The sequence below is a fragment of the Marmota monax genome, unplaced genomic scaffold (genome assembly GCF_021218885.2).
Source record: "Marmota monax isolate L192 unplaced genomic scaffold, Marmota_monax_Labrador192_F-V1.1 WCK01_AAM20220418_F8-fsc00004, whole genome shotgun sequence".
NCBI lineage: Eukaryota > Metazoa > Chordata > Mammalia > Rodentia > Sciuridae > Marmota > Marmota monax.
Window position 1 is genome coordinate 11938650 of NW_026692881.1, and position 21832 is coordinate 11960481.

At 39.2% G+C, this 21832-nt stretch overlaps 1 pseudogene; it reads left to right on the forward strand.

Moving 5' to 3' along the window:
* Positions 1-268: 268 nt before the first annotated feature.
* LOC124096349 (cytochrome P450 2C27-like) lies at positions 269-20972 on the forward strand (annotated as a pseudogene).
* The last annotated feature ends 860 nt before the right edge of the window (positions 20973-21832 follow it).

Genomic DNA, 21832 nt, shown 5'->3' on the forward strand with positions numbered 1-21832 from the left:
TTAAAATGCCTATTCCTCTGATCTGTTCCAGAGTGGCTAAACTAGATTGTCATGGATAGAAGTTTGCAAAGGAGAGCAACACTAGACAACAATATATTTTTGTTCCTACCAGGTTACCAATGCACAATCAGAAAGGATTGGAACTCATCTAGTTGGTTGGTACAGTACTTCATGTCAATAGGACATATTCTGAACTAGCAGGGAACACCACAAAAGTTGTACAGTGATTGCAAGGTCACAGCTGTCTCAGTAAAAGGAGAAGGCTTCAATGGATCCAGTTGTGGTCCTGGTGATCAGCCTCTTTCTGTACTCTTCTCCTCTTACTATGGAGACAAAGATCTGGGAGCTGGAAACTCTCACCAGGACCCATGCCTCTCCCAATTCTTGGAAATATACTGCAGATCGATGCAAATCCTTAACTAATACAAGTATGTCAATGCTCATGTCTTGTAAAGGGTTAATAAGTTGACAGTGACTTGTAAAGGGTAAATAAATTAATCCTTAATTTTTAATTAAATATATGCACAAAGAAAATTATCAAAACATATTGTTGCTAGGGGCAGAACAGAGCCGCCACCAGCTCCCAGAACAGGCCCAGTGACCTGCCGGCGTGGTAGCCACGACACCCCAATTGGAATAAGGAGAGAGCAGAGCCGCCGCCCGCACCTGCAGGAAAGATACGCAAGCAGTATGAAAAGACAAGGAAAGAAAGGACCACAAGCAATGCAGGTCAACGCAACTTTAGAAGAGGTAACAGCTGCAGCAGATGGAATGTCAGATAAAGAATTCAGGATATACATGCTTCAGATGATCTGGAGTATCAAGGAAGACATTAAACAGCAAAATCAGACAATGAAAGATCACTTTGACAACGAATTACGCAAACAAATCCAGGAAGCAAAGGATCAACTATACAGGGAGATAGAGGTTACAAAAAACAAGCAATCAGAAATCCTAGAAATGCAGGAAGCAATAAACCAACTTAAAAACTCAATGGAGAATACTACCAACAGAGTAGAACACTTAGAAGATAGAACATCAGACAATGAAGACAAAGTATTTCAACTGGAAAAGAACATAGACAGCTCAGCAAGACTGTTAAGAAACCATGAGCAGAACATCCAAGAAATATGGGATAACATTAAGAGACCAAACTTAAGAGTCATTGGGATACAGGAAGGTACAGAGCTCCAAACCAAAGGAATGAGCAGTCTATTCCATGAAATAATACAAGAAAACTTCCCAGACTTGAAGAATGAGACAGAATCCCAAATCCTAGAAGCCTACAGGACGCCGAATGTGCAAAATCATACGAGATCCACACCTAGACACATTATAATGAAGATGCCCAACATACAGAATAAGGAGAGAATTTTAAAAGCTACAAGAGAAAGGAAGCAGATTACATTTAGGGGCAAGCCAATCAGGATAACAGCTGATCTTTCAACACAGACTCTGAAAGCTAGAAGATCCTGGAATAACATATTTCAAACACTGAAAGATAATGGGTTCCAACCAAGAATGGTGTATCCAGCGAAATTAAGCTTCAGGATGGAGAATGAAATTAAAACCTTCCACGATAAACAAAAGTTTAAAGAATTCGCAGCTAGAAAACCATCTCTTCAAAACATCCTCGCCAAAGTATTACAGGAAGAGGAAATGGAAAATAACAATGAAAACCAACAGTGGGAGGTAGGACAGTAAAGGGGGGGGGGAAACAATCAAAGAGGAAAACAAACAATGTTTAGTAACAGAAATAAACAAATATGGCTGGAAGAACAACCCATATCTCAATAATAACCCTAAATGTTAATGGCTTAAACTCACCAATTAAGAGACACAGGCTAGTAGAATGGATCACAAAACAAGACCCAACAATATGCTGCCTACAGGAGACGCATTTGATAGGAAAAGACATACATAGGCTGAAGGTGAAAGGTTGGGAAAAATCATATCACTCATATGGACTTCGGAAACAAGCAGGCGTGTCCATACTCATATCAAATAAAATAGATTTCAAGCCAAAGTTAATCAAAAGAGATAAAGAGGGACACTACATACTGCTTAAGGGAACCATACACCAACAAGACATAACAATCATAAATATTTATGCCCCAAACAATGGTGCAGCTATGTTCGTCAAACAAACTCTTCTCAAGTTCAAGAGTCTAATAGACCACCACACCATAATCATGGGAGACTTCAACACACCTCTCTCGCCACTGGACAGATCTTCCAAACAAAAGTTGAATAAGGAAACTATAGAACTCAATAACACTATTAATAACCTAGACCTAATTGACATATATAGAGTATACCACCCAACATCAAGCAGTTACACTTTTTTCTCAGCAGCACATGGATCCTTCTCAAAAATAGATCATATATTATGTCACAGGGCAACTCTTAGACAATATAAAGGAGTAGAGATATTACCATGCATCTTATCTGATCATAATGGAATGAAACTGAAAATCAACGATAAAAGAAGGAAGGAAAAAGCATACATCAATTGGAGAATGAACAATAGGTTACTGAATGATCAATGGGTTATAGAAGACATCAAGGAGGAAATTAAAAAATTCTTAGAGATAAATGAAAACACAGACACAACATATCGGAATCTATGGGACACATTGAAAGCAGTTCTAAGAGGAAAATTCATTGCTTGGAGTTCATTCCTTAAAAAAAGAAAAAACCAACAAATAAATGATCTCATACTTCATCTCAAAATCCTTGAAAAAGAAGAGCAAAACAACAGCAAAAGAAGTAGAAGGCAAGAAATAATTAAAATCAGAGCTGAAATTAATGAAATCGAAACAAAAGAAACAATTGAAAAAATTGACAAAACTAAAAGTTGGTTCTTTGAAAAAATAAACAAAATCGACAGACCCTTAGCGATGCTAGTGAAGAGAAGAAGAGAGAGAACTCAAATTACTAGCATACGGGATGAAAAAGGCAATATCACAACAGACACTTCAGAAATACAGAAGATAATCAAAAACTATTTTGAATCCTTATACTCCAATAAATTAGAAGATAGTGAAGGCATAGATAAATTTCTTAAGTCATATGATCTGCCCAGATTGAGTCAGGAGGATATAGAAAACCTAAACAGACCAATATCAATTGAGGAGATAGAAGAAACCATCAAAAGACTACCAACTAAGAAAAGCCCAGGTCCCGATGGGTATACAGCAGAATTTTACAAAACCTTTAAAGAAGAACTAATACCAATACTTTTCAAGCTACTTCAGGAAATAGAAAAGGAGGGAGAACTTCCAAATTCATTCTATGAGGCCAACATCACCCTGATACCTAAACCAGACAAAGACACTTCAAAGAAAGAAAACTACAGACCAATATCTCTAATGAACCTAGATGCAAAAATCCTCAATAAAATTCTGGCGAATCGGATACAAAAACATATAAAAAAAATTGTACACCATGATCAAGTAGGATTCATCCCTGGGATGCAAGGCTGGTTCAATATACGGAAATCAATAAATGTTATTCACCACATCAATAGACTTAAAAATAAGAACCATATGATCATCTCGATAGATGCGGAAAAAGCATTTGACAAAGTACAGCATCCCTTTATGTTCAAAACTCTAGAAAAACTAGGGATAACAGGAACATACCTCAATATTGTAAAAGCAATCTATGCTAAGCCTCAGGCTAGCATTATTCTGAATGGAGAAAAACTGAAGGCATTCCCTCTAAAATCTGGAACAAGACAGGGATGCCCTCTCTCTCCACTTCTCTTCAACATAGTTCTCGAAACACTGGCCAGAGCAATTAGACAGACGAAAGAAATTAAAGGCATAAAAATAGGAAAAGAAGAAATTAAATTATCACTATTTGCAGATGATATGATTCTATATCTAGCAGACCCAAAAGGCTCTACAAAGAAACTATTAGAGCTAATAAATGAATTCAGCAAAGTGGCAGGATTTAAAATCAACACGCATAAATCAAAGGCATTCCTGTATATCAGCGACAAATCCTCTGAAATGGAAATGAGGACAACCACTCCATTCAAAATATCTTCAAAAAAAATAAAATACTTGGGAATCAACCTAACAAAAGAGGTGAAAGACTTATACAATGAAAACTACAGAACCCTAAAGAGAGAAATAGAAGAAGATCTTAGAAGATGGAAAAATATACCCTGTTCATGGATAGGCAGAACTAACATCATCAAAATGGCGATATTACCAAAAGTTCTCTATAGGTTTAATGCAATGCCAATCAAAATCCCAATGGCATTTCTTGTAGAAATAGAGAAAGCAATCATGAAATTCATATGGAAAAATAAAAGACCCAGAATAGCAAAAACAATGCTAAGCAAGAAGTGTGAATCAGGCGGTATAGCGATACCAGACTTCAAACTATACTACAGAGCAATAGTAACAAAAACAGCATGGTACTGGTACCAAAACAGGCGTGTGGACCAATGGTACAGAATAGAGGACACAGAAACCAATCCACAAAACTACAACTATCTTATATTTGATAAAGGGGCTAAAAGCATGCAATGGAGGAAGGATAGCATCTTCAACAAATGGTGCTGGGAAAACTGGAAATCCATATGCAACAAAATGAAACTGAATCCCTTTCTCTCGCCATGCACAAAAGTGAATTCAAAATGGATCAAGGAACTTGATATCAAATCAGAGACGCGCCGTCTGATAGAAGAAAAAGTTGGCTACGATCTACAGTCGGTGGGGTCGGGCTCCAAATTCCTCAATAGGACACCCATAGCACAAAAGTTAATAACTAGAATCAACAAATGGGACTTACTCAAACTAAGAAGTTTTTTCTCAGCAAAAGAAACAATAAGAGAGGTAAATAGGGAGCCTACATCCTGGGAACAAATCTTTACTCCTCACACTTCAGATAGAGCCCTAATATCCAGAGTATACAAAGAACTCAAAAAACTAGACAATAAGATAACAAACAACCCAATCAACAAATGGGCCAAGGACCTGAACAGACACTTCACAGAGGAGGACATACAGTCAATCAACAAGTACATGAAAAAATGCTCAACATCTCTAGCTGTCAGAGAAATGCAAATCAAAACCACCCTAAGATACCATCTCACTCCAGTAAGATTGGCAGCCATTAGGAAGTCAAACAACAACAAGTGCTGGCGAGGATGTGGGGAAAAGGGTACACTTGTACATTGCTGGTGGGACTGCAGATTGGTGCAGCCAATTTGGAAAGCAGTATGGAGATTTCTTGGAAAGCTGGGAATGGAGCCACCATTTGACCCAGCTATTCCCCTTCTCGGTCTATTCCCTAAAGACCTAAAAAGAGCATGCTACAGGGACACTGCTACATCGATGTTCATAGCAGCACAGTTCACAATAGCAAGACTGTGGAACCAACCTAGATGCCCTTCAATAGACGAATGGATAAAAAAAATGTGGCATTTATACACAATGGAGTATTACTCTGCATTAAAAAATGACAAAATCATAGAATTTACAGGGAAATGGATGGCATTAGAGCAGATTATGCTAAGTGAAGCTAGCCAATCCCTAAAAAACAAATGCCAAATGTCTTCTTTGATATAAGGAAAGTAACTAAGAACAGAGTAGGGACGAAGAACAGGAGAAGAAGATTAACATTTAACAGGGATGAGAGGTGGGAGGGAAAGGGAGAGAGAAGGTAAATTGCACGGTAATGGAAGGAGACCCTCAGGGTTATACAGTGGAGGGGGTAGAGAGAGAGGAGGGGAGGGGAGGGGAGAGGTGGGGAGGGGGGAGGGTGGATGATGGGAAAGGCAGCGGAGCACAACAGACACTAGTATGGCAATTTGTAAATCAATGGATGTGTAACTGATGTGAATCCGCAATCTGTGTATGGGGTGAAGGTGGGAGTTCATAACCCACTAGAATCAAAGTGTGGAATATGATATGTCAAGAAATTTGTAATGTTTTGAACAACCCACAATAAAAAATTAAAAAAAAAAAAAAAAAAAAAAAAAAAAAGGTGATAGTTTGTAGTTGCTTAGCATTGTTTTAGCACACAGTAGGCCATCCAGAAACTACTGAATATTTGAAATTAGTTGGACTTAAGTATTTTCCATATTTAAATAACATGGTATATTTCCTGATCTCTACAAGTATATTTATGGATTTAATTTAATTTTTTAAAAAAATTGGGGTAGTGTGAACCCTCCAACTTTGTTCTTTCTAAAAAATATTACTTTGGGGGATATAGCTCAGTTGATAGAATGCTGCCTCTCATGCACAATGCCCTGGGTTCAATCCCCAGCAGCACAAAAATAAGTAAATAAATAAATAAATAAACAAATAAAAAAAAAAAAAAAAAAAAAACATATTGTTGCACAGCAAATACTCTAGGTGAATTTTGACATTTCTATTGCATTTTATAGTTTTCCATTGTTAAAGGTAGTGTAATAAAACAAGGCATCAGGGATAAAGGAAACACTTAAGTTTAATATTATGACAGCAATATTAAAATGTCAAAAGTCTGGAGTACCCCTGCTCTTCATTGTTTCATGGTCATTTGCTGTGATTTTCTATGTTCTGCACATTCTAATATGTTTGTGATGATTTGGGTGAATTTTTATTTGTTTCAGTGTGTCTTTCATTTCCAGGAGTTCTGACTAACTTCTTCTCAATATCTCTATTTCTTTTATGGAAATAGTCTTTCAACACCTTAGTTTTCTTTCTTATTTCATTTCTTAGGTCTTCTTTTCACTTATTGAACATTTTAATAATCAGGTTTTAATAATCAGGTTTAATAATCAGAGTCTTATGGGCATCCTGTATTTGAATTTTCATTTAATTCTTAAGGTTTGTAATTTTTTCTGATATTATTTCAGTGGAAAGATTGTGCATTTCTTTAATTTGTATTTCAGAGCCTTTTCCTACCCACAATGAATCTTAAATTTGGCATCTTGGTGTTATCCCAGATTTCTTGAATATTCTGTTCATTGTCTCTTTACATATTTTCTCTATGGTCAATGTTATTTTTTAAGATTATATACTTTGTCATCAAGGCCTGAAAATCCATCTTCAAAGTGGTAAATCTATTGGTGATACTTTCCACTGAATTTTTGGGGGGCAGGGAGAGAGAGACAGACTATAAAAATGGTAATTTACACCAATGCAGAAAGGAGAAATAAATGAATAAGTAGGAAATGGTGCCAGAGGATGTGTAGGAGGTAAGAGAACCAGATACAAATTACTGCTTTAAAAAAAAGATAGGAAGATTGATTCCAATTAATGCTTTAAACCATTATATGAAATTCATTCAAATAGGTTGAAGGTATCATATTGACTATTGGATTAACAATTATCATTCAAATTAAAAAGTCTTTATGTGGGGCTGGGATTGTGGCTCAGTGGTACAATGCTTGCCTAGCACATGGAAGGCCCTGGGTTTGATCCTCAACACCACATAAAAATAAATAAATAAAATAAAGATATTATGTCCAACTACAACTAAAAAATAAATATTTTTAAAAAGTTCTTTATGTGATCAAAGTTGACATTAGCATTATTTATAACATACCATTTCAAGATAAAGGAAATTCTTGTTGAATCCGGGTTTGCATTTCACTGGGGTTTGGACATTTAGCAGATGTCCATCAGTATTGACTATACATCTCTCCCAAGCTGCAAGGGAATAGTAGCCAATTCCCTAGTTGCTATGAACCTCTTATTAGTAGCTTCTTGTTTGTCAGCTCAGGGGACTGAAGTTCACTGATCAGAGGATGCAGTGTTGTGGTTTGGCCAAGTGTGCTTAGCTCAGGGCTCTGAAATGCCACTGTTTGTTGTGGGTCGTTAAGTATCTATACCCCTCTAATAGGTCCTTTTCACAGTAGTAAAGATCCTGATGACTGTCTGTGAGTGCAGGAAATTAGGTTGTGGATTTTCCACAGAATGTCTGTGGTAAAGAAGCATTCCCCAGGTTGGCACCACTCTCTGAGGTACTGCAGTAAAGATTCTCCAATAGTTCACCTGGGCTCTAGTTTCCACAGCCCCAGGTTGTATATTCCAGATGTTGATTTCCTCTGCCTACTAAGTCTGATAGAATATACCACAAGTATCCTGTCACTTGCCAGTTGTGATTATGGTTCAGGCTGTGCACCTCTTTATAAGGCTTATATCAGTCCCTTTCTGCAGCATAGCCTCTGGCAATTTCCCACTAGGATTCTATGTCACTGGATAGCCAGGAAGCTTCCCTCTAGTTTGGCTCTGCAATTATGGGGACTGTCCCTGATCCTCCCAGGGTGAATCTGCTTTCTTTCTTCAGGGCCAAAGCTGCTTCACTGTTGTCTGAGTTAAGCAAGCAAGAAGATGATGCACAGAGCTTAGCATCCTTGCCTGGGTAGCAGATGCTGAGCAGGGTTAGGTACACTTTCCTGGCACAGGACCCCACCAGCCTGTTCATTCCCACTGTTCACAGTAAGGGGGATCCATACATTTTTGGCTAGTAGTGGTACTTCTAGAAATTGTTTCTGAACAGATTCTTAAGAAGTCCCACTGCCAGGGACTTCCCTTTGATTTGATTCACAGCTGTCTGAGTGTGGGAAGATTTAAAGGGGTAACTGGTTGGCTGAGAGCTCCACAAGATGACTGCAGTTTCCTGGCTCAGCTTTCTTTTCACAATTTGGTTTTGAAGTTGTTTTTGCTGTTTGAAGTAGCCTTCTATTGCCATTTCACTTTAAATTTTGTCTGTTTTTCCAAAAGTTTTTAAGTGAATGAGCTTAAGATGATGTCTGTTCTCCCCTACTTTCTCTCTCTGTTGCCCCACCCCGCTTCTCATCCATAGGTTTGGTTCTGGGTTAGGGAAATTTGAGTTTGTTTTCTACTCTGTTAATCTATCTTCTAGCCTATCCAGGTCTCAGGCTTGTAATACTGAGCCCTAAAGAGAACATTCAGCATTTGGTGTTTTGCGATAGGCTAACTTCACTTAGCATTATATTCTCCAACTCCCTCCATTTACCTGCAAATGCCATGATATTATTCTCTTTTATTGCTGAGTAATATCCATTGTGTATATATATCTATATCTATATCTATATATCTATATATCTATATATATATATATATATATATAGAGAGAGAGAGAGAGAGAGAGAGAGAGAGAGATACCACATTTACTTTATCCATTCATCTACTATGGGGAGCATGGGAGGATTAGATGAACTCTAGACAGGGCAAAGGGGTGGGAGGGGAAGGGGGGCCATGGGGGTAGGGAAGACAATGGAATGAGATGGACATCATTACCCTAAGTATATGTATCAAGACACAAATGGTATGAATATACTTTGTATACAACCGCAGATATGAAAAATTGTACTCTATATGAATTATAATGCATTCTGCCTTCATATATAACAAATTAGATTTTAAAAGATATTGGGTTCTAGAGCATTTATTTTTTCACCCACCTCTTCATTCTGCTCTTCTTTCACTGCCTTCTTCTGTGTTGTGAGGAGACCAGGACTTGTTGCCTAGCTTGCTTTTGCCATCTTCCAGCACCCTTTATGAGTTCTTATTTTTACCTTATCAGCTCAAGTCCTGGAAGAAATTGACCATGACATTGGCAGACACCACATCCCATGCAAGCAGGACGAGAGCCATATGTCCTACACAAAGCTGTTTTGTATGAGATCCAGAGATACGTAGACCTCCTCCCAACCATCCCGCCCCATGCAGTGGCCTGTGACATTAAATTCAGAAACCACTACATTCCCAAGATAAGATTATTTCTCCCGCATTGTACTTCAGTGCTCTTGAAGCCCCCAACTTTGTAGTATGGTCCCAATCCTTGCCAACACAAGATGAGAGAAGTACAAAACTCATCCATGCAGCACCCTGATGGACTCAGTGCTAGGCCAGACTAGTCCATGAGGCTCCCTAACTGTTCCTGACATCCAGCAGAGTGAACTGTCCCCATTTCTTCTGCTCCTTCAAGTTTGTTTTGTCTACTCTCCAAACAAATTTTAGAATCAGTTTGTTAGTTTCCTAAAACTCTCTCCTGGGCTATTGTTCAGCATGTCATTAAATCTACAGACCAATTTTGAAAGAATTGACATGTTAAATATTTTTGTTCATGAATCTGTAGATATAGATAGGTAACTAATATTTCAAAAGCTAATATAAATTGTACCATTTAAATAATGCCTTTTCAATTTTGTTTTTCTTGGCATATGGACACATACTTTTTATTTTAATGACTTTATATCTAGAACTCTTAAATGTAGTCATCATGGATAACAACTTGTTTAAATGAATTTGAAATTTTTATGTACATTATCCTGCTGTCTAGGTTAGTGTTGTGGGGTAGCTTGCTCAGAAAACACACCAAGTCCCAGTTTTATCCAAATTGAAGGGTCTTTGTTTAGCAAGCTGGCTGGAGACTGTTCCCCACAGGACCCATAACTGTCTCTGCAAGGAACAGCCCGGAGCCTGAGCACTTTAGGATATTTAAAGGCAAAAACCACATCTGGGTTGATGTAGCTGAAGCAAGCAGGTACAGAAGCTGAAATGGGCAGATAGTGAGACAGTGCAATGGGTACATTAGTATTTCCCATGAGACTTTCCAGGTTGGCAGAGCAGCAAGCAAGCAGAAGGGAAGTGGATCAAAATGACCCTAGTTCACTACAAGTTAGAGAATGGTTACTAATGTCCAATCAATCTCTGACAAGGTACATTGCCAAAGAAAAATGGGAAACAAAGAGAACAATTTTACATTGTATAAGAATTGCTATTTTGTGTTTCTGAGTATGTTAAGCTAAGTAACTATTAATGGGTACAGAGGTGGGGCTTTCCCATGAGATAAGCATTTCTTGTATGATATGGAGCCTCAGTGTAAATGGAGTCTGCTTGGTCATTGCCCATATAGCCTGACCCATAACAGTTAGCACTTGTTTCATTTAATATTTTCCAAATCTAGTGAAATGAATTCTCTTTATTACATTATTGCATGGCTGGGATTTCCAGAACAGTTTTGAACAGAAATGGTGTGTTGAACTTATTTTTTTTTTTTTTGTATCTAGTAGGGCGTGAAGTTTAACATCACACTATTGAGTATAATGTTTTATGTACATTTTGGCAGATGTTCTTTATTAGATGAGGAATGTTTGCTTTGTCTTGTTTTTGTTTGGTATTTTCTTAAAATATGTAATTTTGTTTGTTACAGGGTACAATTTTATCAAATGGATTCTCTGCATCTGTTGATCATATATTGTCATATGCTTTGGTCTCCCTTTCTCATACATATTATTAAGTACACACATAGCAGGATTTGATCTTCTACAGGTTGTTAAGGACATCTGTATTTATATTTGTGATAGATTATTTTCCAGTTTTGCTTCTTGAAACTTCCTTGTCATATTTTTGATACCAAAGAAATTTGGGCTCATAAGTGAGGGAGATCATATTCCCTACTTTTGGATTATTTTTATTGCCTTTCTATCCTCTTTCTCCTCTTTTTGTGGCCTCTTAGTTGTGTATTTGAAATACCTAATAATATTTGCCTAAGTAAAGTTATATAAAAGTACTGCCATTTCAGGAGGTGTTCATCTTCTTCCAGGAAAGAGGTATTCTCTCCACTTCTAGGTAGTGAGAACGCTTTAAAACCTCCAGCCCAGACTCAGAATTTCACAACATAGTTAAAAATTGACTGCAGCCACCAACCAAACTCTGATGTTCCCCTCGTTGTGCAATCTTAGAACCATTTGAAAAGAAGAGCACCCCCCCACCCACATTTCTAAAATAGGAGAAACAAATATTGGGAAAATGTAAAATATTCAGTTGGTTTTTGCTATATTTTTATTATCCCAGAAAGGTCTTATAAACAATGTCCTGGACATTTCAAAAGCCAACAGAGGCCCATTTTAAAGTAGAATCCTATACAAGATGTATGAAAACTGAAGTGATAGAATATTGAGTAGGGGCAGACATGAGCATCCAAGCTTGATGATAAGGAGAACAAAAGGTGTGGTGTACAGGTACTCGCTACATCAAAAGCTATTGGGGGCATTTTAGCAAGGTTGTAGCCACTGGCATTTAAACTCATGCATTTTATTACTTGGTTGCCTACCTGGAGATATGCTGCTCTTCTTTGAACAAGGGCTTCTTATCTATAGATCATAATGTTTGGACTAGGTAAATTCCAGCATTTCCCCTAACTCTATGAATTCTTTACAACTTGGTTTATCCATGTCTGTTTATTGCAGGGCACAACCATAATAACATCACTGACATCTGTGTTGCATGATAGCAAAGAATTCCCCAACCCTGAGAAATTTGACCCTGGCCATTTCCTGGATAAGAGTGGCAAATTCAAAAAAAAGTAAGTACTTCATACCTTTCTCAACGGGTAATAGAAATTTATTTCCATTGGTACTTCAGGGGTCAAGACATCTTCATGGGATTAGTTAAAGTTGCACAGTGATGATTTAGTGGCTGGTAGAAATGATCTTTATACACAATCAGAGCAACACTCCCAGTGCCCATGCACTGTGCAAGACCATGCTACAACATTGTTACTGGGTCTGATTACTAGGGCTTAGGGAAAATTGACCTAGTTCTTCCAAAGTAAGAAAGTTACAAAGAGGGAAGATTGAGTCATGCCACAAAATACAACACTGCCCTCCCAGAACTCTTCTTAGAAGATTAGATTCATCTGCACTTCCTCATCTGCCCTGTGAAATGTATCTAACCCCACAGCTTTGTTGAGTGTCTTCCATGTAGTGCCTCTGCTGAGCTCTGGACATTGTATGTATCCACAGCGCCACCAAAAGAGTCCCACACCCCAGTTAGCCAAGCAGATGAATAAACAGATTGTTGTAATCCAATATGACTAATCCTGTGGGAGAGAGAAGAAAGGATTGACTGTTCATGATGGCAGAGGGAGAAAATATCTCCTGCCTGTTCTCTCATACCAAATGGTGAGGCACAAAATGGATTGAGTGACATTCAAATAGAAGAAAGGACATTTGAGCTGCCTCATAAGAGGCAAACAAACAGGACTGAAGACAGGCAGGCATTTTAACAAAGACAATGAACCATAGGAACAGAATATTTGCACTTGATCAAGAATTCCAGAGCCTCTGACTGGTAGATGAGGGTCAGAAAACCTTGGGAGTGGGGCACATTAATCTTTAAGGACACTGAAGCACCTTCATCTTCCTACATCTAGATCCTCCTTGGGATATGGGGCCTTTCACACCTAAAGTGTGTGCTGAGTCTCTGGCATACAATTACCTAAATTTATTCTTTGGCTCTTTAGACTTGCTTTTAAGTAAGGCACTCTAGATACTAATAGGACAAGACCTAAGCTCTGCCATAATGGAACTCATGTTTTAGCAGACTAGAAAACATAAAGAATAATGATTCAACTAATCTGTGCTTCATTGCTGATTGAAGCCAAGGAGAATGAGAATCTATAGCCTGGAAGAATCACAAAGAGTGTAACAGAAAAATGACATTTGATCTAGGATCTGAGAGAAGTATGGAGTGCATCCTAATCAAAAGGAACAGCATATGATAAATCTTGAAACTGCATTGTATGTTTAAGGCTGATAGAACTAAACAGATCTGATGAATGGAAGGAAAGATCATGGCACATCAGACTAGGAACAGGGAATGCAAGTAATGAACGTGTGTTTCTGGGAGAAGACTGATGGAAACATGAAGTGTCAAAACAATGATTTTAATGTGAATGTGGTTAATAAAGTTCTTGAAGAAAGCTGATGCTCAATAAATATTGGTTGAATGAAAAGGGCTGGAAGAATATTAGGTGGGTATCTGAGGTGTTCATCCTTAGGTCTGTCTAATCATCCAGCCTTTTTATTTGCTACCCATCTGCAGCCATTCATCCAATCATTCATCATATAGTTACTCGACATTCTTCTTGTTCTAATTAGAAATATACTGTTCAAGGAGTATTTTCCATATCTTGAAGAAGGATCAAGATGGCGGCGAGGGGAGTGCATTGCCCCCGTGTGCCGCGTCACTGAGTGGGAGAATGACGAGTCAGGACGGCTAAAGGCTATCTTGTTAGGAATTTCCAGCAATAGTGGGGTGCTCCGGAACCTGGAGGAAGGATTTCCATCGCACGAGGATCGGCTACAGGGACTCAAACGCGAGAGATTTGTTGCACGGAGGGTAACACTGCTTATTCAGCAAATCCACCCGTGGCTAGAGTCTGCAGCGCACGCTGGGAAACGAGGAGATAGCGAGGCAGGGATACAGCGCTGCAGTTTCTGCCAGCCGTGCAAGCACCGTACTCAGTGCTGAATTCGGGGTTCGAGACAGGGGAAGGAAGCGGTCCAATTCGGTTCTCCACACCGGTCAGACCACAGAGGAGGCCAGCGGCCACCATCTTGGAGAGCTGACGTCACCATCCCTGTTTTCGACTGACCGCAGCTCATTCAGCCATAGAACAGGTAATTTCAGGCTGCCATTCTCCTGCAGCTTGCAGACAGATTACTCAGGCTCAGTGCTAAATAACCCACGGAAACTGCTTCATGGAGCCTGCTCTTATCAGAGCATACACCGAGCACGGAGCAGCCGAGTTCTGGCTCCCGGAACTGCTCTGGCCCAGGGCTAAGGAGCCCGCGGAAACTGCTTCTCGGTCCAGGTCCTGCTGAGTACTGTGGAGGTAAATACCAACCGAGCCTTCGTGGGCAGCGGCAACAGGACTGAGATGGGGCCTGTGAGGGCCGGTCAGGACTCACCCGTTGCTTTGGTCACCCGGCAAAGGGAACGAAATGCTGCCATTCGCATAGGATACCAACATGGCAGAGATCTGATGTCATCAGAAAGCAGCAGAGGAGAGAACTTCATCAATACCAGCGGCGACAGAAACCGTTGGTCTCCTAGTAGGGAGGGTGAGTCACAGACACCCGAGTCTCTCTAGCTTTGTCTTCGAGCCAGAGGGGAAGAGCTGGGCCACTGCCTGTGCCCGGAGCAGGCCCAGCGGCTCGCCGGCATGGTGGTCGCATGACCCCAATTGGAGAGGGGGCGGAGCGGAGCTGCCACCCGCGCCCACAAGGTGGGCAGACCTGCGATCCAGTGGTACGCGGGTGTGATAGGAGGGGCAGGGTAGAGCCGCTGCCCGCGCCTGCAAGATAAGCAGACCTGCGACAGACTGGCGGGTAAGGCCCAGCGGCCTGCCAGGGTGGTACACACGTCACCCCAACTGGAGTAGGGGCAGAGCAGAGCCACCGCCCGCACCAGGAACAGGCCCAGCGACCTGCCGGCGTGGTAGTCACGACACCATAATTGGAGTAGGGGCAGAGCAGAGCCGCCACCCATGCCCGAAAGGTGGGCAGACCTGCGACCGACCAGCGGGACAGGCTCAGTGGCCTACCGGTGCAACAGACATGTCACCCCATTTGGAGTAGGGGCAGAGCAGAGCCGCCACCCGTGCCCGCAAGGTAGGCACACCTGCGACGGACCGGTGGAACTGGCCCAGCGGCCGGCCGGGGTGGTAGGCACGTCACCCCAATTGGAGTAGGAGCAAAGCAGAGCCTTCGCCCGCGCCCGGAACAGGCCTAGCGGTCCGCGGGTGTGGTAGACAAGTCACACCAATTGGAGGGGGGGCAGAGCAGAGCCGCCACCCATGCCTGCAAGGTAGGCAGACCTGCAACTGACTGGCGGATCAGGCCCGGTGGCCTGCCGGTGTGGTACACTCGTCACCCCAATTGGAGTAGGGGCAGAGCACAGCCACCTCCCATGCCCAGAATAAGCCCAGCGACCCACCTGCATGGTAGACACCTCACACTAATTGGAGGAGGGGCAGAGCAGAGCCGCCGCCCGCGCCTGCAAGGTACGCAGACCGCCGCCCGACCCTGCAAGGGAGACTTTTCAACTATACAAGAGCAATATAAATATATAGGGGAAAAAAACATTTCAAAAACACAACAGTTTCACCAAGCAGAAAGAAACACAAGCAGTATGAAAAGACAAGGAAAGAAAGGACCACAAGCAATGCAGGTCAACTCAACCTTAGAAGAGGTAATAGCTGCAGCAGATGGAATGTCAGATAAAGAATTCAGGATATACATGCTTCAGATGATCTGGAGTCTCAAGGAAGACATCAGACAGCAAAATCAGACAATGAAAGATCACTTCAACAATGAATTACACAAACAAATCCAAGAAGCAAAGGATCAACTATACAGGGAGATAGAGGTTATAAAAAACAAACAAACAGAAATCCTAGAAATGCAGGAAGCAATAAACCAACTTAAAAACTCAGTTGAGAATACTACCAGCAGAGTAGAACACTTAGAAGATAGAACATCAGACAATGAAGATAAAGTATTTCAACTGGAAAAGAACATAGACAGCTCAGCAAGACTGTTAAGAAACCATGAGCAGAACATCCAAGAAATATGGGATAACATCAAGAGACCAAATTTAAGAGTCATTGGGATACAGGAAGGGACAGAGTTTCAAACCAAAGGAACGAGCAATCTATTCAATGAAATAATACGAGAAAACTTCCCAGACTTGAAGAACGAGACAGAATCCCAAATCCTAGAAGCCTACAGGACGCCGAATGTGCAAAATCATAAGAGATCCACACCTAGACACATTATAATGAAGATGCCCAACATACAGAATAAGGAGAGAATTTTAAAAGCTACAAGAGAAAGGAAGCAGATTACATTTAGGGGTAAGCCAATCAGGATAACAGCTGATCTTTCAACACAGACTCTGAAAGCTAGAAGATCCTGGAATAACATATTTCAAACACTGAAAGAAAATGGGTTCCAACCAAGAATTGTGTATCCAGCGAAATTAAACTTCAGGATGGAAGATGAAATTAAAACCTTCCACGATAAACAAAAGTTAAAAGAATTTGCAGCTAGAAAACCATCTCTTCAAAACATCCTCGGCAAAACATTACAGGAAGAGGAAATGGAAAATAACAATGAAAACGTACAGTGGGAGGTATGACAGTAAAGGGAGGGAAAATAATCAAAGAGGAAAACAAACCATGTTTAGTAACAGAAATAAACAAATATGGCTGGAAGAACAACCCATATCTCAATAATAACCCTAAATGTTAATGGCTTAAACTCACCAATTAAGAGACACAGGCTAGTAGAATGGATCACAAAACAAGACCCAACAATATGCTGCCTACAGGAGACGCATTTGATAGGAAAAGACATACATAGGCTGAAGGTGAAAGGTTGGGAAAAATCATATCACTCATATGGACTTCGGAAACAAGCAGGAGTGCCCATACTCATATCAAATAAAATAGATTTCAAGCCAAAGTTAATCAAAAGGGATAAAGAGGGACACTACATACTGCTTAAGGGAACCATACACCAACAAGACATAACAATCATAAATATATATGCCCCAAACAATGGTGCAGCTATGTTCATCAAACAAACTCTTCTCAAGTTCAAGAGTCTAATAGACCACCATACAATAATCATGGGAGACTTCAACACACCTCTCTCGCCACTGGACAGATCTTCCAAACAAAAGTTGAATAAGGAAACTATAGAACTCAATAACACAATTAATAACCTAGACTTAATTGACATATATAGAATATACCACCCAACATCAAGCAGTTACACTTTTTTCTCAGCAGCACATGAATCCTTCTCAAAAATAGATCATATATTATGTCACAGGGCAACTCTTAGACAATATAAAGGAATAGAGATAATACCATGCATCTTATCTGATCATAATGGAATGAAACTGAAAATCAACGATAAAAGAAGGAAGGAAAAAGCATACATCACTTGGAGAATGAACAATAGGTTACTGAATGATCAATGGGTTATAGAAGACATCAAGGAGGAAATTAAAAAATTCTTAGAGATAAATGAAAACACAGACACAACATATCAGAATCTATGGGACACAATGAAAGCAGTTCTAAGAGGAAAATTCATTGCTTGGAGTTCATTCCTTAAAAAAAGAAAAAACCAACAAATAAATGATCTCACACTTCATCTCAAAATCCTTGAAAAAGAAGAGCAAAACAACAGCAAAAGAAGTAGAAGGCAAGAAATAATTAAAATCAGAGCTGAAATTAATGAAATCGAAACAAAAGAAACAATTGAAAAAATTGACAAAACTAAAAGTTGGTTCTTTGAAAAAATAAACAAAATCGACAGACCCTTAGCCATGCTAGCGAAGAGAAGAAGAGAGGGAACTCAAATTACTAGCATACGGGATGAAAAAGGCAATATCACAACAGACACTTCAGAAATACAGAAGATAATCAAAAATTATTTTGAATCCTTATACTCCAATAAATTAGAAGATAGTGAAGGCATAAATTTCTTAAGTCATATGATCTGCCCAGATTGAGTCAGGAGGATATCGACAACCTAAACAGACCAATATCAATTGAGGAAATAGAAGAAACCATCAAAAGACTACCAACTAAGAAAAGCCCAGGACCGGATGGGTATACAGCAGAGTTTTACAAAACCTTTAAAGAGGAATTAATACCAATACTTTTCAAGCTACTTCAGGAAATAGAAATAGAGGGAGAACTTCCAAATTCATTCTACGAGGCCAACATCACCCTGATTCCTAAACCAGACAAAGACACTTCAAAGAAAGAAAACTACAGACCAATATCTCTAATGAACCTAGATGCAAAAATCCTCAATAAAATTCTGGCGAATCGGATACAAAAACATATCAAAAAAATTGTGCACCATGATCAAGTAGGATTGATCCCTGGGATGCAAGGCTGGTTCAATATACGGAAATCAGTAAATGTTATTCACCACATCAATAGACTTAAAAATAAGAACCATATGATCATCTCGATAGATGCGGAAAAAGCATTCGACAAAGTACAGCATCCCTTTATGTTCAAAACTCTAGAAAAACTAGGGAAAACAGGAACATACCTCAATATTGTAAAAGCAATCTATGCTAAGCCTCAGGCTAGCATCATTCTGAATGGAGAAAAATTGAAGGCATTCCCTCTAAAATCTGGAACAAGACAGGGATGCCCTCTCTCTCCACTTCTGTTCGACATAGTTCTCGAAACACTGGCCAGAGAAATTAGACAGACGAAAGAAATTAAAGACATAAAAATAGGAAAAGAAGAACTTAAATTATCACTATTTTCAGGTGACATGATTCTATACCTAGCAGACCCAAAAGGGTCTACAAAGAAACTACTAGAGCTAATAAATGAATTCAGCAAAGTGGCAGGATATAAAATCAACACGCATAAATCAAAGGCATTCCTGTATATCAGCGACAAATCCTCTGAAATGGAAATGAGGACAACCACTCCATTCACAATATCTTCAAAAAAAGTAAAATACTTGGGAATCAACCTAACAAAAGAGGTGAAAGACTTATACAATGAAAACTACAGAACCCTAAAGAGAGAAATAGAAGAAGATCTTAGAAGATGGAAAAATATACCCTGTTCATGGATAGGCAGAACTAACATCATCAAAATGGCGATATTACCAAAAGTTCTCTATAGGTTTAATGCAATGCCAATCAAAATCCCAACGGCATTTCTTGTAGAAATAGAGAAAGCAATCATGAAATTCATATGGAAAAATAAAAGACCCAGAATAGCAAAAATAATGCTAAGCAGGAAGTGTGAATCAGGCGGTATAGCGATACCAGACTTCAAACTATACTACAGAGCAATAGTAACAAAAACAGCATGGTACTGGTACCAACACAGGCGGGTGGACCAATGGTACAGAGTAGAGGACACAGAAACCAATCCACAAAACTACAACTATCTTATATTTGATAAAGGGGCTAAAAGCATGCAATGGAGCAAGGATAGCATCTTCAACAAATGGTGCTGGGAAAACTGGAAATCCATATGCAACAAAATGAAACTGAATCCCTTTCTCTCGCCATGCACAAAAGTTAATTCAAAATGGATCAAGGAGCTTGATATCAAATCAGAGACACGCCATCTGATAGAAGAAAAAGTTGGCTACGATCTACATACGGTGGGGTCGGGCTCCAAATTCCTCAATAGGACACCCATAGCACAAAAGTTAATAACTAGAATCAACAAATGGGACTTACTCAAACTAAAAAGTTTTTTCTCAGCAAAAGAAACAATAAGAGAGGTAAATAGGGAGCCTACATCCTGGGAACAAATCTTTACTCCTCACACTTCAGATAGAGCCCTAATATCCAGAGTATACAAAGAACTCAAAAAATTAGACAATAAGATGTAATGTTTTGAACAACAAAGAATTTTTAAAAAAGAAAGAAAATAACATATCTTGGGGAAAATAGTAAATCTTGGGAAAATCCGAAAAATGTAAATTAGTGACGTATTTTATTAATGATTCTGTACTTTTAATAATTACATAACTGAAGGTCATATTCTGGAAAATGTAAATTAATGTTACATTTTTTGTACCCCCAATCATGTTTAAGGAAGTGTCATGTCTTGGCAAAGTTTTAAATTATATAATCAATGACGTATTCTGAATCTATAATGATGAGAAAAATTGTAATAAAAGATGACCCAGACAAAGCTGCATTAGCTCTCTCTGGAGATTGCTCCAAAAAAAAAAGGAGTATTTTCCTTCTCTCTCTCTTTCTCTCTCTTTGTTATTTTCAGAAAAATGGAGGTGTGCAGGAGAAGGTCTGGCCTGCCTAGAGCTGTTTTTATTCCTGACCACCATTTTACAAAACTTTCACCTGAACTCTCTGGTTGACACAAAGGATCTTGATACCACCCCAGTTGTGAATGAATGTAGTTCTGTGCCTCCCTCATACCAGGTCTGCTTCGTTCCTGTCTGAAGAAGAGCAGTGTGTCTATCATTCTGCTGTGGTGTCACCACTAACCCACACCCTCCTCTATCAGGCATGCCTTCTCTGACCTCTGCTCATCACATATTTCTTTGAAGTCCAGTAAACATCCAACCCCCATTGGACAAACTTCCATTTTCAAAAAAAAATGAATAAAATAAATGCTTCCTCTTCATATAATGCAATATTTGCATTAGACACTGTTTATTTTAATTTGCTTGTGAGTTATTACTGTGATTTCCGTATTAAAGCAAGGTAAATCTGGGAGAAATTACATGAAGTGAAATAAGTCAGGCACAGCAAGATAAAAACCACATGATTTCACTTTTATATGTAATATTTTTTTAAATATTTTACTTTTGAGGTGTAGATGGACACAACACAATGCCTTTATTTTATTTTTTTTAATGTGGTGCTGAGGATCGAGCCTGGGTCCCACCTGTGCTAGGCGAGCACTGTACTGCTGAGCCACAATCCCAGCCCCTATATGTAAAATTAAAAAGTCAAACTTTTAGAGTAATGATAAGCAATGGTTACCAGAACTTGGGAAGGGATGACAGTGAGAGTGGATGGGGAAAGAGAAGTCAGTTAAAGGTACAAAGATTGGGGTAGACAAGAGGAGTGAGTTCTAATAATCTAATAAAGAACACAGTGATTACATGTAACAATTATGGGCTGCATATTTTAAAATTACTAAAAAGAAGAGATATTAAATGTCCTCCCCACAAAGAAAGGGCAAGTATTTGAGAAAATGGCCACATTAATTAGCCTGATTTAATCATGCTTCCATGTATACATGTACCACAGTATCACAATTATCCCATAAATACGTATGGGAACTACATGTCAACTAAAAAACATAAGAAATAGAGTAAAATTAGAAGTGCAAATGAAAATTACATTGTATTCCTTTTTAATCCTCTTAATTGGTAAATGAAAATATATTAATTAATTGTTTATAAAAGTGTAGAACAACAGGCAGCCTTAAGTCCTGATGGAAGGTTGATTTCTCAATGCTGCGAACT